The sequence below is a fragment of the Condylura cristata genome, unplaced genomic scaffold, assembly GCF_000260355.1.
Source record: "Condylura cristata isolate star-nosed mole 26May11 unplaced genomic scaffold, ConCri1.0 scaffold00035, whole genome shotgun sequence".
Classification (NCBI taxonomy): Eukaryota; Metazoa; Chordata; class Mammalia; order Eulipotyphla; family Talpidae; genus Condylura; species Condylura cristata.
In genome coordinates, this window is record NW_004567136.1 from 9,674,080 (window position 1) to 9,696,584 (window position 22,505).

Consider the following 22,505-nt stretch of genomic DNA (forward strand, 5'->3'; position numbering starts at 1 on the left):
AGCTCCCCTCTGATCATGAAGTATAAGGAAACAGAGGAACAAACAAAAGCAAACCAAAGCAAACCCTCGAAATCTGACTGCAGAAGTGAGGTTGGGGTGGGGAGGAAGGGGAGAAAGTAAAGGGGCGGGGCAGTGCATTGTATGTGGAGATGCAAGGAGGGTGATGGGCATGTTGTGGTGGGTGTGGTGTGGGAACATCCCGCCAAAGAGGTGTGGACATGTGTCTTGGAATCATGTCTGCTGCTGTAAAGCAATGCTGTTTCAATAAAAAATAGCACCACGTAAAGGATAAAAAGTGTAACTCCCGTTTTCCTGGCAACAAGGATGCCATGTGAGCTGAGCTGACTCCTCTCTGCTTTGAATGCATGTTGTTGTCCTTGCTGGTGCTTTTTTGATTCCTGCAACTGATCTGTGGCTCACAGAGGCATGCGTTACATTCCCCTTATCTTAACATCCTTGCCATTGGTGTGATTATTGGTCATCAAATTAGCTGCTTCCTCTCATTTCAGATCCACTGACAGTTTGGGGTGTTTTGAGTTGAGTGGGTAAGACAAGGGGAAATAGGCGATTTCCTCTGCCTCTTGGAGAGTTAATCTCTCCTCCAGATACTGCTAAAGCATCTCTTTCAACAGCAGTCTTTACTCCTAGTGAGCAGCAGAACTGTAAAGAGCAAGTTTCTTCTTTACACTACTCTAGCTCAAAGTCCAAATGATAGATGATTTCCTGGTCCTGAAGAAGACATTTAAGCACTTACATTTCTTTCAACAATTTATTCCAGTTTGAACAAGACAGTCCATTTCTCATGTAAACGTGGAGCAAGCAGGTTATGTGAGCAAACAAAAGTGTCTGGCCTCTAGTCAAGTGTTGGGTGAAAGAAGAATCTAGAAAGAATGTCACTCACCAGAGGTGTTATTTTCTTGTGTCTATCATTTGATATCTGAGGGCTTCCCTCCTGTCTGCACAAATTTCCTCTGTTCTGAAAAATCCTATTTGTGCCAAGAGGACACACTTTCTTACCAAGCATCTTAGTCCACCATGGTAGCCCCAATAAAGGGGCTAGTTCTTCCTTCTCTGCCCCTGACATCGCTACCCTGTCTGCACACATAATTTGGTGGGGAAACTGATCTGGAACCAGAAAGTCTCTGCAGTTTCATTTATCCCAGCAAGGTTCCCTTTTCCCCAAGTAAAACATTTGTTTCAACCGACATGTTTTGTTCTCTGGGCTACATCTTCACTGCTGAAATGTCACTTCTGCAATATTATTACTTCTACTAGGAAACATTTGCAAACATCTTTAAAAAAGGACTCCTTTCTTACCCCAGCAAAAATATGGCCAAATTGGCACAAGCATTTCTAAAAATCCTTTTCCCTGAAAAAATCATCCCTTTTCTTCCTTCCTAATCAGCAGGAAGAGACAGATATGCCACCCAAGGGAGAAGCATTATATATTTTGCCATATGTAATCGGCCCACAGAGGCTCAAAGGAATTGTCACACCTTTGGCAGAGTAGAGCTTTCAGTAATCCTTTGACAGGTTGGCCAACTGGAAGGTCTTTGGGGTGCCGAGAGCTGCTTCTTCTATGGGAGTCTCTCCAGAGAGCAATTAGAATCAGAAGTGACTGGTACATTTCTCCCATACTTTATTATGTACTGAGAGTCCAGATGTCCAGAACTCTCCCCTACATGGAGATTTCTTGAAGACTGAATAATCTTAATTCAACCTGCCTGGAAAACTTCAACCCATTTGCCCCTGTGTTAGATGAAGGTGACTCACTGAGTAAATTTGTTAAGAGAAAATCCATGGCTCTTCACAGTCAACAGCTGCTTGTTGCCAGGTGCTACTTTAGAGCACCGTAGAAAGGAGGTGTTCGTCTCAAGCACGGCGTTTCAGCTAGAGCTTCCCTGTCAGGTTTTAAGACCATGTTGTCTCCTTCCTGAAATGTTACCTACTTTCTCTGATAGGGCTGGGGAAACCAGGACCTCTAATTTATGGCTCCTATTATGAAGGTTGGCTGGACGTGCGGACTATGTGTCAATAATTATTTCTGGTGGGATCCTAACGGCGGAGGAAGTGCCCCTGTTGGATGGTTTATTTCCACAGAAGACAGATATGCCTGACCTGGGTTTCATGACAGATGTCAAATAGATCGAAGTGTGTTGTGAAGCAGATCACCTTATTGGCAAAGAAATGAAAGGCCACCAGGAAGATGGATGGGCAGCTTTCCTCAGAGGACTGGCTGTTTCTGTGCAGGTGTGGCAGGGAACTTGAACAAGGGCAGATGCATGGATGAGGGTGGAGAAGGGGGTGAGCAGTCTGAACAACTGTCTGTCCATGAGGCTGGGAAACAAAACTCCTCAAACCCTGGAGAGTTAACAAGAGAGTTCGGGGGTGTCGGGGGATAGAGTGGGATGAGGGTGATGTGAGTGAGGCAACCCTAAGAGCCCCCACTTCCTGGACTGGCTCAGGAAATGTCAGTTCTGCAGACTTTCTTCCTGATTGCAGTTCACAAATACTTGAACGTCTGTCTTGTTTCAGGTGCCGTGCTGGGCACTGGGGGTTGGGGTTGTTATCAGAGACACCCCCCTTCCTCCCTCTGGGTCCCTCTACTTTGGGGGAGGACACGGATCTTGAGATCACAGATTAACTGCTGGGTTGCTTTGGGTAAGATGAACCATTCTGAGGCTCATCTTCCTTAACTGGGGACCCACTTTCCTGCTATTTAATGCCAAGTTTTCACTGTCCACTTTCTAAACAGGATGATGTTTTCCTCTACCTTTTCCCTCTGCCTCCTTGATTGACCACTACAGAACAGCATGAGTTTGAACTGCATGGAGAAGATGGACCACAAGAGCATCTTTATAGTTGGTCTACAGAGGTGTGGTGAGGGAGGGCAGGAAGCCCATGGCTCAGACTGTATCTGACATAGCAGCAGAATTTCATGTAGTCTTCCAAGTTCTTGTTTGCTCCCTATGTGGGCAGTGAGTATGTCTGGCCCTTGAATAGTGCTGGGGTTACCCTGTGCATTGGGGAAATGAGGAAATAACTTGCAGTCTGCTTTCCTTCTATGTGGTTTGTGCACCTGTGGATTCCACCCAAGGTATGGCAGATTGGTTGATCCATGATTGTAGAACCAGGGATAGAAAAATCTCCACAGATAGACGGATCCAGGCATTTCAAACCTGTGCTGTTCACGTATCCTGGTGCTGGAGAAATCAAGGTGGAGGAAGTAGAGAAAATCCTCGACCTGCTGAGGAGGTAGCCACTGAAAAGCCTGCACCATGAAGCAGGAAGTGGCTGTACCCCACCGTTTGCCTTTTATCTCACGAACATGCTTTCCAGGGCATTTCTGTTCCCCTCTGCTGAAGTGATCTTCTCTTAGATTATAAGCTCCCTGTCTCCCAGGCCCTCGCCTCCCATTTGTCAAATACAGTTATCAGAAAACCATGGCCGGGAGACTGGGCAATCGCCACCTGCAGGTGGGTGTAGCCGGCAGTGGGTGCTGGACGTGGTCGGGGAGCTGGCCTGCAGGGTTTAGCTGGCCTCCCACAGGGCCCCTTGCGCAGGGAGTGTCCTGCTCACACCTCACGCCACCCCATGTGGCCTCAGGAAATGTTTCCAGACTCAGTGTAGTACAGTCACTGTGGTGCCTACGACGAGGACATTGTATTTCAAAGAGTTAACTTCAGTTACTGGGAAATCATAAAGGATAAATTACAGGGAGCATGGACGACATCAGCTCACTAGTGCTCTTCTGTCCCTCTAAAATAGTTTTCTTTTTGGGTCCGTCAGGAAAAATACTACCATGTTTCATTCACCCTGGATCTGAGGACATAAACTTGTTTGTTTTTTGGTGAGGAGGGAGGGCCCAGGGAGAATGGGGAATCAAGGAGATTAGGGAAACAAGAGACAGAAAGGGGGGACAGTCCACTGAGCCCCTTCCTGATTCTGTGGCCCACCCTGCAACCTTCTTTCTGGCAGCTTCAGTTCTACAGTCAGATTCTAGGGATTGTTTTGGTTTCACTTTGTCTGTTCTTTTGTTTTGTTTCTTTATATTTCACATATGGTGTAACCATCCGGTATTTGTCTTTCTCCTTCTGACTTACTTCACTTCACAACATCCTCTCCAGTTCCGTCCATGTTGTCACAAATGGAAATCTTTTTAAAATTTATTTAAATTTTTTTTTACGTTGTGCTGCAATATTGGATTTCCACAAGTCATTCTCTGCCACGATCACGACATTAGGTGCTTCTCTGCAGAGCAGAACATGTTAGCCTCCCTTGGAAGCAAGGAACGAACATCTAGCCTGAAGAGACAGCTGAATGGGGGACATGGAAGTAACTAAGCAGAGAATGTCTGCATATGTGAGGCACTTGTCTTTGCTGAGAGCTAAGATTAAGTTCATGACTGTTACTGAGGAAGGTGGGTAGAGTTGACATCTTCCTTTTGGACAGAACGGCTTGGCGACATCAAAGGAAAAGTGACTTTTACTTTGAATCTAGAAAATGTAGGGTTTCACTGGGCTGGAGGAGAAGCAAATGGCTTGTGAACCACAAGAGTATTCCACAAATTCATATTCTTTTCTCTTTTTCATTCTGATTTCTTTTAGTCCCCTCTGCTCCTTTTATTTCCCTTAGAATTTGTATTAAATTCGTTATATGTTCTTAAGGGAGGGAAGTTCTCCGGGGTTTAATCAAGGCAGAAGATGCTATGAATAAAAAAGGTGGGAGGGTGGGAATCCACTGTGGATTCATTGAATGAAACCAGAGCTCCTCGCCAGTGCGTCTCCCCTTTCAAAGAAAAATATACCCTTCTCCTCCAGGAAGCGCTGAGTCTCAAAGGCCTTTATTAACTTGATCTTTGGGAATAGTGTTTTAATTTTCCATAATCATCATGCAAATTGATCATGATAATCTCTGGAAAGGAAAAAAGTGAGCCAGTGGCCTCATTAACCGCGGTGCTAGTGGGACCCGCGCGCCTAAGAGATGCTGCCCTCAACCCGGGCCTCCTTTGTGCGTGCCATGGTCCTGTCCCCAGGGCCAGCAGTGACTCCTTCCCTGCCCGGGCTGTGTAAATTGCCTCATGCATTTTACTCCCTCACAGCATCACAGGGGGATAATTTGAAAGGTCTCCACCTTATGAGAGGAGCATTGGTGTTTTGGTGTTTTGTTAAATTCCAGCCACGATCTGTACCTCTGCCTTGACATCAAACGTGCCCCTGCATGGCACGTTTTGTCCAGATCTCACCTTAAAGATCTCCAGGTCTCAAACTGCTGAACTTTGGGAAATAAATGGAATCCATCGGCATGAAAGTGTGAGGCCTGATCCCGATCACCAACTTGCTGAATTTGGGGGGCTTTTGTGGACTGTGTCTTAATTTTAATTTAATCTGGAGAAATACAGGGACAAGTACATTTGTCCAAAATAGGTTGAGTGACCGATTTTCAAGTTGGTTATTTAGGTCATGTAAGTGACCCTACTTTTTATTTTTATGAACTATTAAGTTTAGGAGAAAGCCAGTCAAATGTAACACACTTGTGTTGATTGCTGGCCAAGCAAGGTGAGACCCGTTCATCCTTGTCCTAAAGGAGGCAAATGGGTGAGGGTGGGGGGGTGGGGAGGTGAGGTAGTTGCCCAGCTGGGAAGTGGCCACATCATTCACAGATCCCCCTCATCATTAAACAGGATTTGATGCAACTCTTTGCAAATTAGCTTCTTCTGAGCTCTGGAGAGCAACGCTGTTTTCCAGGGGCCCTTAACCTGCTAGTGATTCGGGGCGATTCCCTGAGACTCTTAGAGCCTCTCACTTCCTAAAGCTCTGGGTGATGAGGAGAGTCGCTACGTGTCTGCCTCTACTGATTCACTCTATCTCCGGCTAAAAAATACTATCTCTTCCTCTCCTGGGGAAGACCGTCCCCTCCTAGTGAGGTACAGAGGGAAGATGCTCATCAAGTTGAGAGAGGGGAGGAATAACCATTGTGCAACATGAATTAGCTGAGTAAGCGCTGCCTTGCAAGACAAATCAGGGTCACATGTAGGGCTTCCCTTGGAAAAACTCCATTGAACTCACTACAGTGCGGTCTGGGTTGCATGCTCTTTAAAGTCACTGTCCTTATCTCAATAAGTGTTACAGTACAGAAATATTGACACCTGCTAGCTGGACAGGTTTGAATACAATGCGATTAAATATGCCTTCCATCAGTGTCGGTTGAGTGTCTGATATTGGTGGGCATAGGGCTCGGCGCTCCAGGTAGAACGGCCCACGACCCAGTTCTCCTGTAGGGAGGTGAATCCTTGAACACATAGGTGCTGTATTCACTGGGAGGATGGTGCATCTAGAACAAACACAAGGGCGATGAAGAGGGCTTGAGAGAGGGGAAAGCAATAGAACTAGGCCTTGAAGTTACTAGTGTGAGTTCTTCAGCTTGAAAAGTAGGAAAAAAAACACGTTATATTTTTGAAGGACCCTCAAGTTTCTCTTGGCAAACTAAGGTTAAGTTATCACATGGAAGTCACTAAACATGGTGTAAATAGTGTAGGAAGTTGCTGCTTAGAGGGTGTCATGATGGTGCTGTAGTTGATGGATCTGCCACTAGGCCTAGAAGAACACCACCTTCTGGAGATGTTGATTGATACTTTCGGGGAATACAGTTTTCTTTTAAAGTCAAACAAAATGTGGGGTGCACTGGCTGGGGCCCAGTTACCTAGGCAACATCTGCAGGGCTTATCAGAGCCTTTGGAACACTCCTCTGCATTGTAAACCAAGAGCTTGCCCTGCACTGATTGTCTTCCCCTTTGACCAGTGTTCACTGAATTCCGTGTTCTTCCAGTGCAAAATCTGCTTGAGTTTAGGGGCAGCCATCAGCCCTCTTCAGTAATTGAGTGGTTTCTATTTCAGAAACTGGGAGCACCGGGAGGCAGAATGTCGGGGGTGAGACACTGAAGCCAAGGCCACTTGTAATCAGATAATTAAAATCTGAGAATAAAGGTGGTGGAGATGGAAGGAGGGGGCCAGATTGATATATTCATAGCAGTGGAAAAGCTATGCCCATTTGGGGGTGACCGAGAAGAGATCTGAGAGCAGCTCTCTAGATTTTAGCTGAGAAGCAAAAACAGTGAAGAGAAATGTTGGGTAGAAGGTGATAAAATTAATTTGATTTGGGATGTTTTATACCAAAGTGTCTATAAGACCTATAAATAGAAATGATCAACTCAGCCAAGAGCTGGAGACAAATCTGTGGCTGAAGACACCCAGGAGTTTATTTTTATCCTTCAGTGATGCTTCAGGAGACCCTTTATTGTCTAGTAGCGTCTTAGGGGTCATCCTAATTAGCACTGTGTTACTCGACCAGAGACGTATATAGAAATGCAGGTTGTAGAGAGCTTGTTTAATATAAAGCCAAATATAGATTATTCATTAGCTATATGTACTGAGAGATTAATAGATAGCACAGCAATAGTGCATGGGAAAAACAAGCAAACAGAAAAAATAAGTAAATAAGTTAACAGATGAATGAAAAAAGAGAGAAAGACACAATCCCTGCTCAAGGAGTAATTATCTTAATACTTGCAGCAGATTTTACAAGCAGTGAGATTGCATGTGTTAGGATTCTGGGCTTTCAACTCGCTCGATGACCTTGAATAGGTTACACAACTATTTAAACCTTGAAATTCCTCATTTGTGATATATTATTTGTAGAATGCCAGTTAATATCTTCATCATTGAGGCGTTGTTGAGGATAAGCGAGGGTTAACCGCAAATTTATTTTGAATGTATAAAATAAGTTTGGGTAGGAAATAATGTATGCATTGTGATCTATTTAATACCTTTTACTAGTATTTCATTTGATTTCCAGTTAATACCCAATAATAACCTGTCTATTTGAATTGCAAAAATCAAGCTGGCTTGAATTAAGGAAGTGTGAAAAATTCCTGGGTTGGCAAACTACATAACACTTCCATCAATTAAAAATAGGTAAAATGTGTTAAAAATAATGAAAAGTTCATGCTTTAATTGAACTGGCTTTTTCATGAGTTTATGTTTTTATGAAGCTTAATGAACAGAAATTGAAATGGTACCATTATGAAATCTGAGTTAATTGTTATTATTCCCATAAAGCTTACAGTATTAAGAAAACTTCTGCCATAATGCCAACTAGAAATGTACAGTACCTGCCTTCATTTTCTCTGGATTTATTTTTGGTCATAAAGACCAACATTCACCTTGGCAAAGAGAGCATTTGCTAAATTGAAAACTTCCTTTAACCATCCTAGCAACTTTGGCTGTGAGACAGCCAGAAAGGCAGGGTGCTTCTGTCTCTCTGACAGGACTTCCATGGTGCTTTCTGACCTCATTAAGAGCAAGACTCCTTCTCCCCATTACTGTTATGCCAGCACCAGCATACTCTTAAATACCATTGTGCTAGAAGGCACGCCAATATTAATTAACAATGGAGTCTAATTATTTACCGTACTTGGTTCATACAAACCTCTGCAGTATAATCAGTGGACTCCCTTAAGGGGCTTCATGGTATTTGGGAGTGAAACCGGAAGCTGTGTTGCTGACTTATGCGAGTATAATTAAATATAACCTACAATTCACCTTTAGGTCACTAGATCAAATATAACTTATCTGGGCAAAGTCCAAAGTTATGTGCTCATGTGGACTGGCTACTGTGGGGCAGCATATAAATGAGAGGAACTTCTACCTCTGGGCCTCCCAGAGAACATTCTGGGTGTTTCTGGAAATAGAGGAAAAGCAGAGGGTGACGGACTGAGTCCTTCACTTTAGACTGTCTTCATGACAAAGTGCCATCAGCCAAGCCTAAGAATGGTTCTGCTGGTTGACCTGCTCTAATCTCGTCCCATTCGGGCCTTATCTAGTGCTGGCTTAGAGTTACTGAGAAGTGCTTTCCCACCCAGAGGGCCTGGGCCTGGGCAGTATATCAAGGACCAGCATGGTGGTCAGGTCAGCTCTGCCATTATCCTTGGGCTTATCTGGAATTTGTTCTTTTTTTTTTTTCTTTTTCCATTTTCTTAATAAGGGAGAATCTCTTCCAAAAGGAGACTTGAAGAGTCCATTGGTCTCTGCAGCCATGTCCTACCAAGAGAGGCAGTAACAGAACTGACGAATGGCATCAGATATCCAGCGTTGTGACACTCCCACCCCTTCACATTCACGTCAGCACCTTAGAGTCCTGCTCAGTGTGAAACGTCCAATTGCCTGCGCTAAGGAAGAAGTAAAGAGCACCAGAAACAATAGAAAGTGGCAAGAAAGAATTTGGGTCATGGGAAACAGTAGTAAAAAACAAAATAATATTGGAACTCAGGGTGGCGAAACTGGAAACTCACTAGCCAGATTGTGAAGTGTGAAGGTTGAGATACTCGAGGCATGGAAGGTGTTTGAATATTCTTTTGCAAAAGCACTACAGAAGCCATTCAGTAGAAGGGACTCAGTGCCCCAGAGACTGCAGTGGGAGTAGGGATTTGCTCTGACTTCCCCGTTGAATTCAGTCTGAAGTTTTGGCCAGGGAAAATGAAGAATTCAGAGTAGAAATGGACTAAGTCTGTTTCATATTCAGCAGGGGTTAGTAGTCAGAAAGGTAAGTCAAGGTGCTAAAGCTGCTAAAGGTGCGGAGGTGGTCCATGATGTCCCCTTGGGTGGGGAAATCTGAGCACAGGCAAAGGCTGAGCAATCAGGGGTGGCGGTCCTGGGATTTCTGCCTGCTGAGAACTAAAACATGGGGTTCTTGCCAGCTAGAGGCTCTGACTCACAGAAATTTGAGCGTTCATGTGAGCTATTGCCAGGCAGAAAGGATTATATACGCACTCAGAAGGGTTTAGTGTGTGATGTGTTAATCTCGATATTGGGGATTGGGCTGAAATTGGGTTGAATCTGCTAGAAAACGTTCCCAAACATGCCACATCTGTTCCAGGGGATAAGCTGTCATCCAGTGAGGACAGCCATGTTTATGGAACTCCCCACGTGCAGATTTCTGAGACATGTAAAAACGGGGTATGCCTCTGATCCCCTAGATGCTTCCAGTCAAATGACGCCTCCAAGGAGGAAATGGACCTGCTGTCCCACCAGGACTGTGACAAAGGGGAGCAGGTGAAGAGTGGGGGCTGGGGGCAAGGATCAAGTCCTACAGGATCTTTGTCAGTCTGGGGATATATCTTATTAATTAAAAAATATTTATTTATTTATGCACACAGAGCTGGGGTACAGGCCAGAGGTGTAGGGGCAGCGAGAGGCTTCACCAGAGATAGAGTGGGGAGCAGGACAGGCAGATGGACAAACTACACTACTGAGGGGAGCTGCAGGCATGTCAGGAGAGGTCTGCTGCGCCATGTGGGTCACCTGTGGGGCGGGGATTGAACTCACACTGAAGCGGTTGTGGCCAGCTTGCAGTGCTGCGTCCTCACCCATTGCGCCACCAGGGAGGGCCCCATATCTTATTTTTAATAGTGAAGAGAGATCAGGAGTCATTGAATTTTCTTCAACTATGGAACCAGTGAACCAGTCAGTTAGGGTCTAGTAGTTCTCAGCATCCTCATGGGGGGAGGGGCAGTTTCTCCAGCCCTGTCCATGGAGATTGGGGTCCTGACAGGCTCATTGACCAGTTGCGGGTGAGATGTTGTGATGTGAGAAACTGGAGAAATGGAAATGGTTGGTGGACAGTTTTTTCGTTTGAGTCATCTTGGGAGCTGACCAGGGGCTCTTGCTGCTGGTCCTGGACTGACACTTCTCTCTGCTTCATTGTGGTGCACCCCTATCTGAAAACCCTCACTGGCTTCCCAGAGCTCCTGACACAGAGCCCCTTCACTGAGCAACATTAGTTTACTTCCCATACTAGTTCCACAAAATGCCAGTTTGATGAGATGTTAACAGGTGTTCTGGAAAAAAAAAATGCAGGTGTGGAGGGGTGCTCTAGTGAAATAAATTGGTACAATAAACCGAGCACGTAATGCCATTCCTGTCTTGATTCATGATGGAGTTGGCCTCACTAAAGTCTCTGAGCAGTATGGCAAACTTTGTTTATTCTTGTACCTCCCAAACACAATCAAAGTCAAATCCCTTTCTGTACATACCAACCATGGACAACTGGCTGAGAGCTACTCTGGCTGACCTTTCCTTAGTTTTGCCAGGGTTCTCTATTGGGCCAACCTGAGCCTTTTGAATTTCTCCTGTTGTGGCTTTCCTGATGCCACTTTCCTCTTTTGGGAAAATCTTTGTTGTCCTCACTATCCTTTCATATTCATCCACCACAAATATCACCTCCTTCATGAAGCCCACCCTGATTGTCCTGATTTGGACTGATGTTGACTTTCTCCTAACTTATATATTTTTTAGAGATTTATTTATTTATGCACACAGAACTGGGGTACAGGCCAGAGGCTCAGGGGCGGCGAGAGGCTTCACCAGAGACAGAGTGGGGAACAGAACAGGCAGATCCACGAAATACACTGCTGAGGGGAGCAGCGGGCGGGTCAGGAGAGGTCTGCCACACCATGTGGTCACCTCCGGGGTGGGATCGAACTCCTGCTGAAGTGGCTTTAGCTTCTTAGTGCCATGCTTTAACCTGCTGTGCCACCAGGGACGACCAGATTTTCTCCTAATTTTTAAAGCACTTTCTAATGGGGCCATTTGGTGTGTTTACAGCCTCAGATTGTTCTCTTTATTATTTGTTCACATTGTTACACTTTCCCACTTACAGTTCCGAAATTAGCTTATATCTCTTGAAGGGATTGATGATCTTTGTTTTGTGTTCTGAAAGGCAGAATTGAATATGAAGTCTGCAATAAAACAGTTATTTTGATCACATTTCAGCTAACCAGCTTCACGATGCTGAGCAAGTTACCCAAGCCCAGGAAGCCTCAGTTTTCTCTTTTATAAAATAGGAATAATTAATTGCCTACCTGTTGGAGGTGTCCATGAAAATTTAATGATACTACGTAGAGAATCTGACATACTGTAAGTACTCAATTCAGATGCTACTGGCATTGTTATTATTACTATTATTTATTATCACTTATTACTACTATATAATCTCTATTTTGTTTGTTTGTAAGATTTATTTTTATTTATTTACGTATATAAGAACTGGGGTGCAGGCCAGAGGTACCGGAGGTGAGAGGATTGACCAGAGACAGAGTGGGCATGTGCGATCTCCCAGGACCTCAGCATTTCTTACTATCCTGGCAGTTCAGCATCCAAAGATTCTGTTTTTTAATCTTTGTGAAGGCAGAGAAAGGTGCATGAGATGTGTGCATGGCAATGGTCTACCTGTAGAGAAGCATGGATTTGGGGATTTTATTCCCTGGATTTTCTAGAGCCCCCAGATTTTACTGGCAATTAAGCACCTCATCCAGTGCATCAGGTCTCTGGCTCAGAGTGAATGCTGGGCTGGCTGTGCAGAGACACTCGGCTCCTGTGGTGGCAGACCTGCCCGCCTGGTGTGGATGGTCTGGCCACTGGGCACGTGCTCTGAAAGTCAGGGTGTGGCTCTATCAGCTCTCTAGTGGATCGAGGTTGGGGTTCACCTGACTCTTGACATTGTTGCTGTCATATGATGGTTCAACAAACTGAAATGTCAGGGGCTCTTTTATATTCTACATAATAAACCTGTGAGTTAAGAAAAAGAGTGATATATGTGCATGTAGATTGCAGGCCTGTTCATTCACTGATTTTTGTTGCACATGTGCTAAGCATGGGCACAGTTTCAGGCAGTTGTCAAATGATGATGAACATAAAACAGGCGTCCCTGTTATAGCAGTCTTCAGCTGGAGAAGACAGACAGCAAGCAAGCAAACTAAGGAATATATCTGTGGGGAAGGCAAAGCAGGAAGCAGGGCTGGGCGTGGGCCTGGGCAGGAGAGGCCTCCTTGTGAAGATGGCATCCGAGCTGAGGAAATGGGCGACGTGCTGGGGTGAAGAACCTCTGAGTGGGAAAAGGACCAAGTCCCCTCATCTGCTGAGATAAAGGGAAAGACTGGCTTGAAGCCAGGGAAGGAGACACACCAGATTTTCAGGCCAAATCTGCATGTGTGCATTTCTGTCTGAAAAGGAAGTAGGAAGGGTGGGTGGGTTTTGTGAAGAGAACCGCAATGGTGTTTTTAAGGGGCCCCTCTTGGTGATGTGCAATAGAGGAGGGGTGCCAAGGTCCGTGGCATGAAGAGGTGATCGTGGGGCATGAGAGAAGCATGGGCAAGAGAGGGTGGACTCGACCAGGGTGTCTCAGCCTGGGCACTGGTGGCATCTGGGACTGCCATTTGGACTGTTGTTGTTTCCCTGGTCACAGTCCCCTTTGCATCGACCTGATGAATGTCTGCAACACCACCACCCCCTTGTCTCCCCAGTTGTGACTGCTCCAGACAACAGCCCCTAAGAAGTAAATCTGCCCAGAATTTCTAGATTCTGCTGTTGGGACTGATGGGACAAGAGGACAGGGCTTGGGAGGCTGATGTGAGCGGAAACAAGGAAGGTGGAGGAGGAAGAATGTGGAGCCCAGAAACCCACCATGAAGGGGTGGCATTCTTTAGCCAGCTGTCCTCACCAGCTTGACAACCTAGAGAAAGAGCACAGTTTTGCACACTAGGTGAGTTCTGAAGAACGGCCCTTGACGCCCCCTCTCTCCAGCAGGATGGGGCCAGCAAGTTGAATTGCCAGACCTGGACTGCAAGAGAGAAGGATGAAGAGGTTTTTGAGTTGGTGTCTGCTGTGGTGATGGAGTCTAGTAGGAAACGACTGAGCGTGAGAAAGGAAGAAAGGACTGAGATTGAAGCCCCAGGACACTGGAGGAGTAAGACCTGCAGTAGGAGCCAATAGGAAGGTTAGAGGGCACCCCAGAGGTGTAAGAACCCCGAGACTACAGGAAATAGCAAGGTGTCAGAGGGCCCCTGGAGTCCTGGCAGCCTGGCTTTGAATCCTGATTCCAGCACTTAAACTTATGTGACCTTGGCCACATCACTCAGACTTTCTAAGCCGTGTAGTGTTGTTAGGAGGGATTTAAAGTAATGCTGCATTTAAAATCTACGTATTGGTTGGTAGTATGGTGCTCAGTAAGCGGTGCCCTTCGAAAGAGATTCGGGGAGCCGTGACTGGCCCACAGAGCCAGAGAGACGGAAGCGAGTCTCTAAAGACTCCAACTGGAAGCCTTGGCGATGTTCACAGGAACAGCAACATCTCAGGTAGCGCCGAGTAGGAGCTGCTGTAACCCTACACAGCCCGAGTGGGCATGCCCGCCAGTAATGTAATGAAAGGAGTTTTCCTTCCTTCGGGACAGGTGCTCAAGTGATACAATTTGGAGTCTCAAATTCCAGAGCTTAATTGTTTGTTTTACATACAAGTTGGCCCAGTTCAGAACACCTGTGGGCTAAGTTCTTTTGATGCCCCAAAGCCTGTCTTTTATTAAGCTCTTTGCAGGCAGTCAAAATAAGACCAAATGTCCGTGTGTTGCTGAATAGGAACATGGACGGTGAAACCATCAGAGGCAGGACTGCTGGGTCAGTCTCAAAATAGCAAGTGAATCCTAGGGCTCAGGGAAATACGGTGCTGTGATTAATGAAACCAGAGTTAGATATAAAATAAAATTAAATATTTTATATATATAGAAACTTGTCTACACACACATAAAATTCCCTATTAGTGTACGCGAGGTCTGGCCATGTTGAATCGATAAAAAATGATTTAGAACGGCTGCTTTTCAGCAGCTGGTTGCACTTCCAGTCTTCCATAAAGAAGTTAAAATTAATTTTAATATGTTGATGGTGCTTATTGATGATAATATTCATAATAAATATCCATTGGAAAAATTCTCTGGCACATCTATGTGACAGAGAGGTCAAGAATGTTAATGACAATCACAGCTACAAAATGCTATTCAGTCAATTACTTTAATTAAATCTAAAACTACTTTATGTCTTCTCATTTATATAGTAAACTGATAGTGGGGGAAAGGGCATCATCTTTATCTGGCTCGTTTTAGAGTCCAAAGAAGTGGTCTCCCATTGTGTGTTAACATTTGTTGCTCTTATCATCTTGTGGAACATTTAAGGCAATTATGAGCCTTAAGTAATGCTGTTGCTTCTAGAAGCTCAAAAGAGGAGGAGCTTTCATTCTGAATGCAGTTTTTATAGCGAGAGAGCTTTCCCTTCTCAGACACTAATCTTGTATTTACAGACTGGGGTATGTTGGGCAGGCCAGCATTCCAGGGTAAATGGTAGAAACGTCTACATTTCAGTGAATCCTTTTTAATTCTATTGTTTGGGATCAGCAGCAAAGGAACACAGCTGTCTGAAGTTCTCACTGCCACTGAAGTTCAAGTCCCTACAACTCAGACATCATAACAATACAAGATGCTTTTTAAAATTGGATTGTGGGATCACGCAAAACGTTGTTTCCTTAAGCATTGTGCTGCCAAACTTGGCAAACAGACAGGTGAACACTTAATAAAATGAGTCAATTACTTCATTAACAACTCCCAACACCTTTCAACAGGTAGCTTCTCAGGACCTACTGTGTGCCAAGCAGTAATTTGGGCATCTGAATTCAACCATGAGCCATGCAGAAAAAAATCGCTGTCCTGTCTGCCAGAAGCTTCCATTGCAGTATGGAGGTAAAGAGAAAACCAACCAGCGAATAATATCACCTAGTAGCAAGGCTATGAGAAACACCCTACTGTGTGACTGGCAAGGTCACCAACCTTTCTAGGTTTGGCTGGGACTGTCTCAGTTTTCCACAGAAAATAGTGTGTACCAGGAAAGACCTCAGTTCCAGGTCAACTGGGAGGCTTGGCTGCCCATGTAATGAGAAATAGATAGACTAAGGGGGAGTTTCTTTTTGATAGAAAGATGCAGAAGGCCTCCCTAAGAAGGTGACATTGGAATTAAGTTAAGAATAATGTGAAAGAATGGTCTTCACACAGCTGTGGCGCCATCAGGATGGAGCTTGTCCCTGCTGGAGATGTTCCAAAATGGGATTTGGCTTTGAGAACATGGATAAACATTTATGGAGTGTTTTCTGTAGGCCAGACAATGTCAATATTTTATCTTATTTTATTCTCACAATCCAAGTGTTAGGCATTATAATTCCTATTTTATAGGTCAGACATAAAGTGATGAATATTGCCCAAACTCTTGGGGCGAGTACGTATAGAGTTGGGATAAAATCTTATACTGCCTCAATTCAAAGCCCTTACCAGCCGGAGAAAGAATGAATTTAAAGTACGCTTGTGGGGGGAAACCCACTTTATGCTTGGAGAGGAGATTAAAATAGACCCCTTTTCCCCCCATGGAACCCAGACTTTTCCTATGTGACCCATTAAATCCCCACTAAATCTGAGTAGTTTGGATGTTATTCTTGATGCATTTTAGACCTGACAGTTTCTGAGTTAAGTGGTCTTCAAAAGGAAGGATACCTGCTAAAGAATCCAGCATTTCTTGGGGGGAGGGAGATATGAAGGACTACAGAGGTGAGATTTGGAATTTTTGCAAACCACAATGAGGAAATAGACAAAGAAAAAAATATATACTGACTTTACCAGGATCCTCTTTATCTCTGGGCTAATGTTGCCTATGGATAAATGGGAGTCATCTATCTTTGTCTTATTATTTAGCTCTGGTCTATGCATATGTCTTAGGTATTTTCAGAGCAGACCTTGCATGCTATGTCTTTAGATTTTCCCATAACAACTAACAAAGGTACTTGCCTGTATTATGAAATCCCTACATTTCTTCTAAAATTAAAATATTTGGAGGCTCCGTGTTGGTTTCCTAATAAGCAGTATAACTTTAAGTGATTTTTCTGAATTTGCCTACCAATTTTGGACTACCATTTGCCATAATTGTATTTGAACCTAGCTCATTTTTAAAGATTATCAATTTATTTAAATTAAACTAGAAACTTGTAACCAAGCAACTATGGAATGATGAAGTGAGGACATAAATAATTTACTTTTAGAACATTGGCAAGAATCTCGAAATCTACATTTTCCAGAACTATCCAAATTATCCTAGAAATTATCCAGTGTTCTCCAGTAATCTGAAAGTCTCTTAATCGAGCATGAAATAGCTAAACAATGATAAGAATAGCAAGCATTGTGGCATATTCACTCATGCTAGTCCCATCCCACCTTCCTATTTTGTAGTATTTTTGAAATACAAACTTTTCATAACTATGTTAGCTGTGTAAACAAGTAGCCAGAAAGCCAGTGAAGGAGGAAGAATGGTTTGAAGTTCCTCAAAGGGCTTATTCCCAGAAAGTATGCCTTTATCTGACCTGACTTAGATGATCATACTATACAAATAGGTTTTCCTGGGTTTTTATTAACAACAATTAGTGGCATCATTTTAATAGCATCTAAACTGAGTTAACATATTAGCTGTCTGGGTGGCTGATAACAGTTGGGGTTACCAAGAGACATTAAAAAGAAAAAAAATGGGCAATGAGATTTCTAATATATTCCTGGAAACCTAGAGCCCATATGAAAGTACAAGGTATGTACATGTCCAGGGAAGACCAAAGAAGTCTCTTCTCTCCTATTGGTAAATGACTGTGAATCTGTGTAAGCAGAAAGTGAAGACTCAGGTGGAGTCCTTAGCTGCGTTGAAAGATCCTTCCCGTCCTTCAGAGCTTCTTGCAAAATACTGCATGATTTTTTTTAATGCAAAATGATAGAACGGAGTGTTTGTCTAAGCATTCAAGTAATCTAGGTTCTATGTATCTAAATGGGAACATCAGTAGCTATACAAGATAAGAACTACAGACTGCATAATTAGCTTTCAAGAAATTGATTAGACAAATAATCCATAACAGCAACAGCAAAAAAACAAAACAACAATAACAACAAAAACACTACCACTAACAACCTCTAGGTAGTGGTGGTAGATTCTTTCTCAAGTACAATATCATATAATTTTAAAAACTGGGCAGTTTTTAAAAAGAACGGGAAGAATGTCCCACAGTTAGGAAAAAGTGGTGAAGAGGAACCGTCCTAATGTATTGCATTATTGGACTTATTAGACAAAGATTTGAGAAGAACTAGAGAAAATCATATTTAAATAATCAAGGAAAGTGTGAGCATAATGTTTCATCAAGTAAGCATATCAATAGTGACAGATATTATGGAAATGAATTAAGTAGAATTCTTAAGTCCAAAAGTACAAAAACTCCCTAAAGGAACCCAGGAACAGATTTGAAATGATAGAGGAAAGAATGAGTGACACTGGCGATTCTCCAATCTGAGATAAAAGTGCAGTGAGCATCAGAGACCTATGGGATACTAACTATCCACAGTACTGTCATAACAGACCGGAAGTCACAGAAGAAGAAAAGAAAGGGGCTGAAAGAATATTTGAAGAAATATGTCTGATATCTTTCCAATTTTAATGGGAAAAATTAATCTTTACATACAAGAATCTCAACAGACACTATGTGAGACCAGTTACAAGTGATCTCACGTAGGTACATAATAAAAATATTCCCTGCCCTACAAGAAATACTAAAAGGAGTTTTTCAGGCTGACATGCAGTGATGCTGGACAATTACTGGTAAACATAACCACACAGATATATGTAACAGAGAGTATAAGTATGTTTTGACTTATAATTATTTGCTGTGTTGATGAGTTGTAGAATGTGTAAACATCTAAGTTGTATGGCAGTTATTGACCAGAGGAGGGGAAGTGAGTAGAGGTGTATTGGAGCAAAGTTTTGATATATTGTTGAAGCTAAGTAGGCATTAATCCAAACTGAACTGTTATAAATTAGGATGTTGATCATAATACCCACTGCAATCATAAAGAAAATGAAAAACAATGCTAAAATGACCTGCTATAGAAAAAAAAAGCAACCTAAATCCTATTTTATTAGTAATAATATAAATGGACTAACCACAGCTAATCAGAGAATAGCAAAATGGATAAAAAACATGATCAAACTATATGCTGTTTATAAGAAAACTTTTTTTTTTGGTGGGAAACACATTTATTTGGACATACAACACATGCTTAGGGGGTGTGAGAGACACACTGCCAGTAATAACCACAAAAATGAACCGAGGAGCTATTACATTGACTGAAATGCCTCCCAGGCTTGTGTTCAACATTCATCCTGGGAGCCTGATTTTTTTTTTTTTAAGAGACACATTTTAGTTCCAAGTTGAAAATAAATGTGTGGGAAAACATTTCCCAGGCAAACAGTAACCAAAAAAGAGTTGGGGTGCCTATTACTTGGTTATTTGTAAAGATCAACAAAATGGACAAATCTTTAACAAGGTTGATAGAACGAAAAAGAGAAAATTGAAATAATTAAAATTAGGAATAAAAGGACACCACTACCAACCTCCTAAATTAAAAACAGATTGTAAGGGAATAATATGACCAATTGCATGATACTAGATAATATATTAGAAATATACAAAACTGAAACTGACTTCAGGAAAGATAAAATATTTATCTAGCTCACTAGCTCACAAAATAAAGAGATCGGATCATGAATATATATAATAATAATTTTAAAAATAACTCTACAAAACAAAGACAAGATCAAGATGACTTCCCTAATCAAGTCTTGCTTAAATATTTAGTAAATAATGTATTCAACAAGGTTAGGTTACCCTGCATTGCGTTGATATCAAAACTGGACAATGCGATCACAGAAAAATACTTTGCTTTCTGAATAGCTCCAAATATTTTTAAGAAAATACTAACAAATCAAGTTCAACAGTGTATAAAAATGATCATTTACCCTAATCTAGTGGGTTATATCTGAGGAATGCTGGATTTGTCTAACATATGATAATTAACCTATATGATATACTGTATTAGTAGATTAAAGAACAATAACCATATAATCACCTCAATGGACACAGAAAAATCTTTTAAAACATGATAAAAACACTGAACAAACTAGGAATAGCAGAGAACCCTCCTCCAGATGTACAGCCTACCCGTGACTAACCCACAGCCAGCGGCAGACTTAACGGTAAAAGGTTGAATATTTTCCCCTATGTCAAAACAAGACAAGTATATCCTTGTGCCTCTTCTGTCCTGCAGTTTCCTGGAGATTCTAGCCATGGAAATTGGGAAGGGAAAAGAAATAGAGGGCATCAGTCTGGTAAGGAAGACAAATATATTTCTACATTTATTTATAGAAAATCCCAAGAAATTTGCTAAAAAGCCTTAGAACTAGTAGGTGAGTTTAGTGAGATTGCAAAATACAAGACCAATATATAAAACTCAAATTGTGTGTCTGTACATTAGCAGTGAATAAGTTGGAAATCAAATTATGGAAACAATTTTATGTAGTATTATAAAGGTACATTTTTAGAAATATATTTAACAAAAGAAGTGCAAGTTTTCTATACTAAAAACTACCTAACATCACTGAAAAATATTAAGAAGACTTAGTAATTGGAATGACATCCCATATTCAGATTGGGAGACAATATTGTTCAGATAGTAATACTTCCCAAATAGTTTTGTAGATTCATTGACAGCCCATTAAAAGGTAGAGCTGCCTTTTCTCCTCCCAGTAATTGATGAGATGGTCCTAAAGTTGAAATGGTCATTCCAGGGATCCAGAATAACTAAATAATCTTGTGAAAAAACCCCACGAAATCAAAGTTGCAGGACTCACAGTTCTATATTTGAAACTGTTGGTAAAGTACAATAGTTATGGTTCTAGCATAAGATAGGCAAATAGAACAATGGAATAGAATTAAGTATCCAGAAATAAGTCATCAGCTATTCAGTCCATTTATTTTTGATAAAGATGCCAAGACAATTTAATGGAGGGAAGAATAACTTCAAAAAATAGTATTGGGATCTGCAAAGGGATAAAATTGAACCCCACCTTACTCAAAATGGACTGGGCACTTAAATGTAAGAGATACAACTACAAAAGTGAATTAAGCAGTAGTTTTGCAGATATGATACCCAAAATTGAAGCAACAAAAGGGACAAAATTATATAAACTGAGACTTATTAGAAAAATGTCCTACAAAAATATCATGCCCAAAGTGAAAACACAACCCACAGAATGGGAGAGCATTATCTTCAAATCATGTATAGGGTCTTATTTTCCAGAGTATACAAAGTATTCTTATGACTGAAAAAAAAATCAATCAAAATGGACAAAATATTTGAATAAACATTTCTCTAAAAAAGATTCTTTAAAGATTTACAGGTAGCCATAAACAGGCGAAAAGATCATCAGTATCATTCACTAGCCCAGGGAAATGCAAATCCAAATCACAATGAGATTTTTCTTCACATCCACCAGGATTTTTTTTTAAGACATTGACAAGTGTTGATGAGACTGTAGAGAAATTGGAACCCTCATACATTGTTAGTGAGATTGTAAAATAGTGCAGCGATTTAGAAAGAGTTTGGCAGTTTCTCAAAATGTTAAACACAGAGTTATAATATGACTGAGCAATTCCACTTAAGGATAGGCCCAGGAGAATTGAAAACATATGTGGACACAAAAACTTCTTCGGGAATGTTCTTAGCAGTGTTTCCTAAATAACTGAAAAGTGAAATCAACCCAGGTGCCCATTAACTGATGATTGGATGAACAAATGTGGTATATCCACATAAAGGATATTATTTGGTCATAAAAAGGAAGGAAGTATTAAGATGTGCCATAGAAAAGATGAACCCTGCAAATACACACATGAAAGAAGCCAGATGCAAAATGCTACATCTTCTGCGATTCCATTTCTAGGAAATATCTAAGCTAGCAAATTCATAGAGACAGGACTAAGTAGTGGTTGACAGGGAATGAGGCAGGGAAGAGAGGGGAGAGGCTCTGAGGGGTTTCTTTTAGGACTGTTGAAATATCTAACATTGGACGGGATGATGGGTGCCCAATTCTGTGAATATACTACAAACCGCTGACTTTATGGTCTACAAAGCATATCTCAGTAATGTCATAAAAAACACTTTGCGGCCCTCCCTGGTGGCGCAGCGGGTTAAAGCACTGCACTGAGAAACTAAAGCCACCTCCGCATGAGTTCGATTCCCGCCTGCCCTGGAGGCGACCACATGGCGAGGCAGACCTCTCCTGACCCGCCCACTGCTCCCCTCAGCAGTGTACTTCGTCGATCTGCCTGTTCTGCTCCCCACTCTGTCTCTGGTGAATCCCCTCACCCTCCGCATCTCTGGCCTGTACCCCAGTTCTGTACGAATAAATAAATCTTTTAAAAAAAAACACTTTGCTTTGTAAGTAACATGTCTAAGTAGACAGTCAACATCTTAGGCAGTTTTTTATAAGATAAACATATGGCCAGGTTTCAACAGGGTCCTTGACTCTCTAATTTTCTTTTGTTTTAAGGTGGTTGTGGATTCGCTTATATGGACTGTATCTCCCAGCTGCCTTTGCAGGTAAGGGCGGCCATTGGTCAAAATTCTGCTTCGAGTGCAAGAATAAAATGTTTAGTGAAACTTTTTGGTTGTGCCCTCAAAAGGCAGTTGCTGGCCTTCTATTTCCTGCTTCCCTGTTTAGG

At 42.3% G+C, this 22,505-nt stretch overlaps 2 long non-coding RNA genes across 2 annotated transcripts in view; both read left to right on the top strand.

Moving 5' to 3' along the window:
* LOC105854381 overlaps nucleotides 1-10,214 on the top strand; it is a 72,185-nt gene extending 61,971 nt beyond the window's left edge. The window contains exon 5 of the long non-coding RNA XR_001146058.1: nucleotides 9,043-10,214. This is a non-coding gene — a long non-coding RNA (uncharacterized LOC105854381). The remainder of the gene's footprint in view (nucleotides 1-9,042) is intronic.
* A 3,439-nt stretch (nucleotides 10,215-13,653) lies between these two features.
* LOC105854383 lies at nucleotides 13,654-22,383 on the top strand. The gene is made up of 3 exons (XR_001146060.1): nucleotides 13,654-13,830; nucleotides 15,498-15,615; nucleotides 22,334-22,383. It is a non-coding gene; the product is annotated as an uncharacterized LOC105854383 (long non-coding RNA).
* Nucleotides 22,384-22,505: the final 122 nt, after the last annotated feature.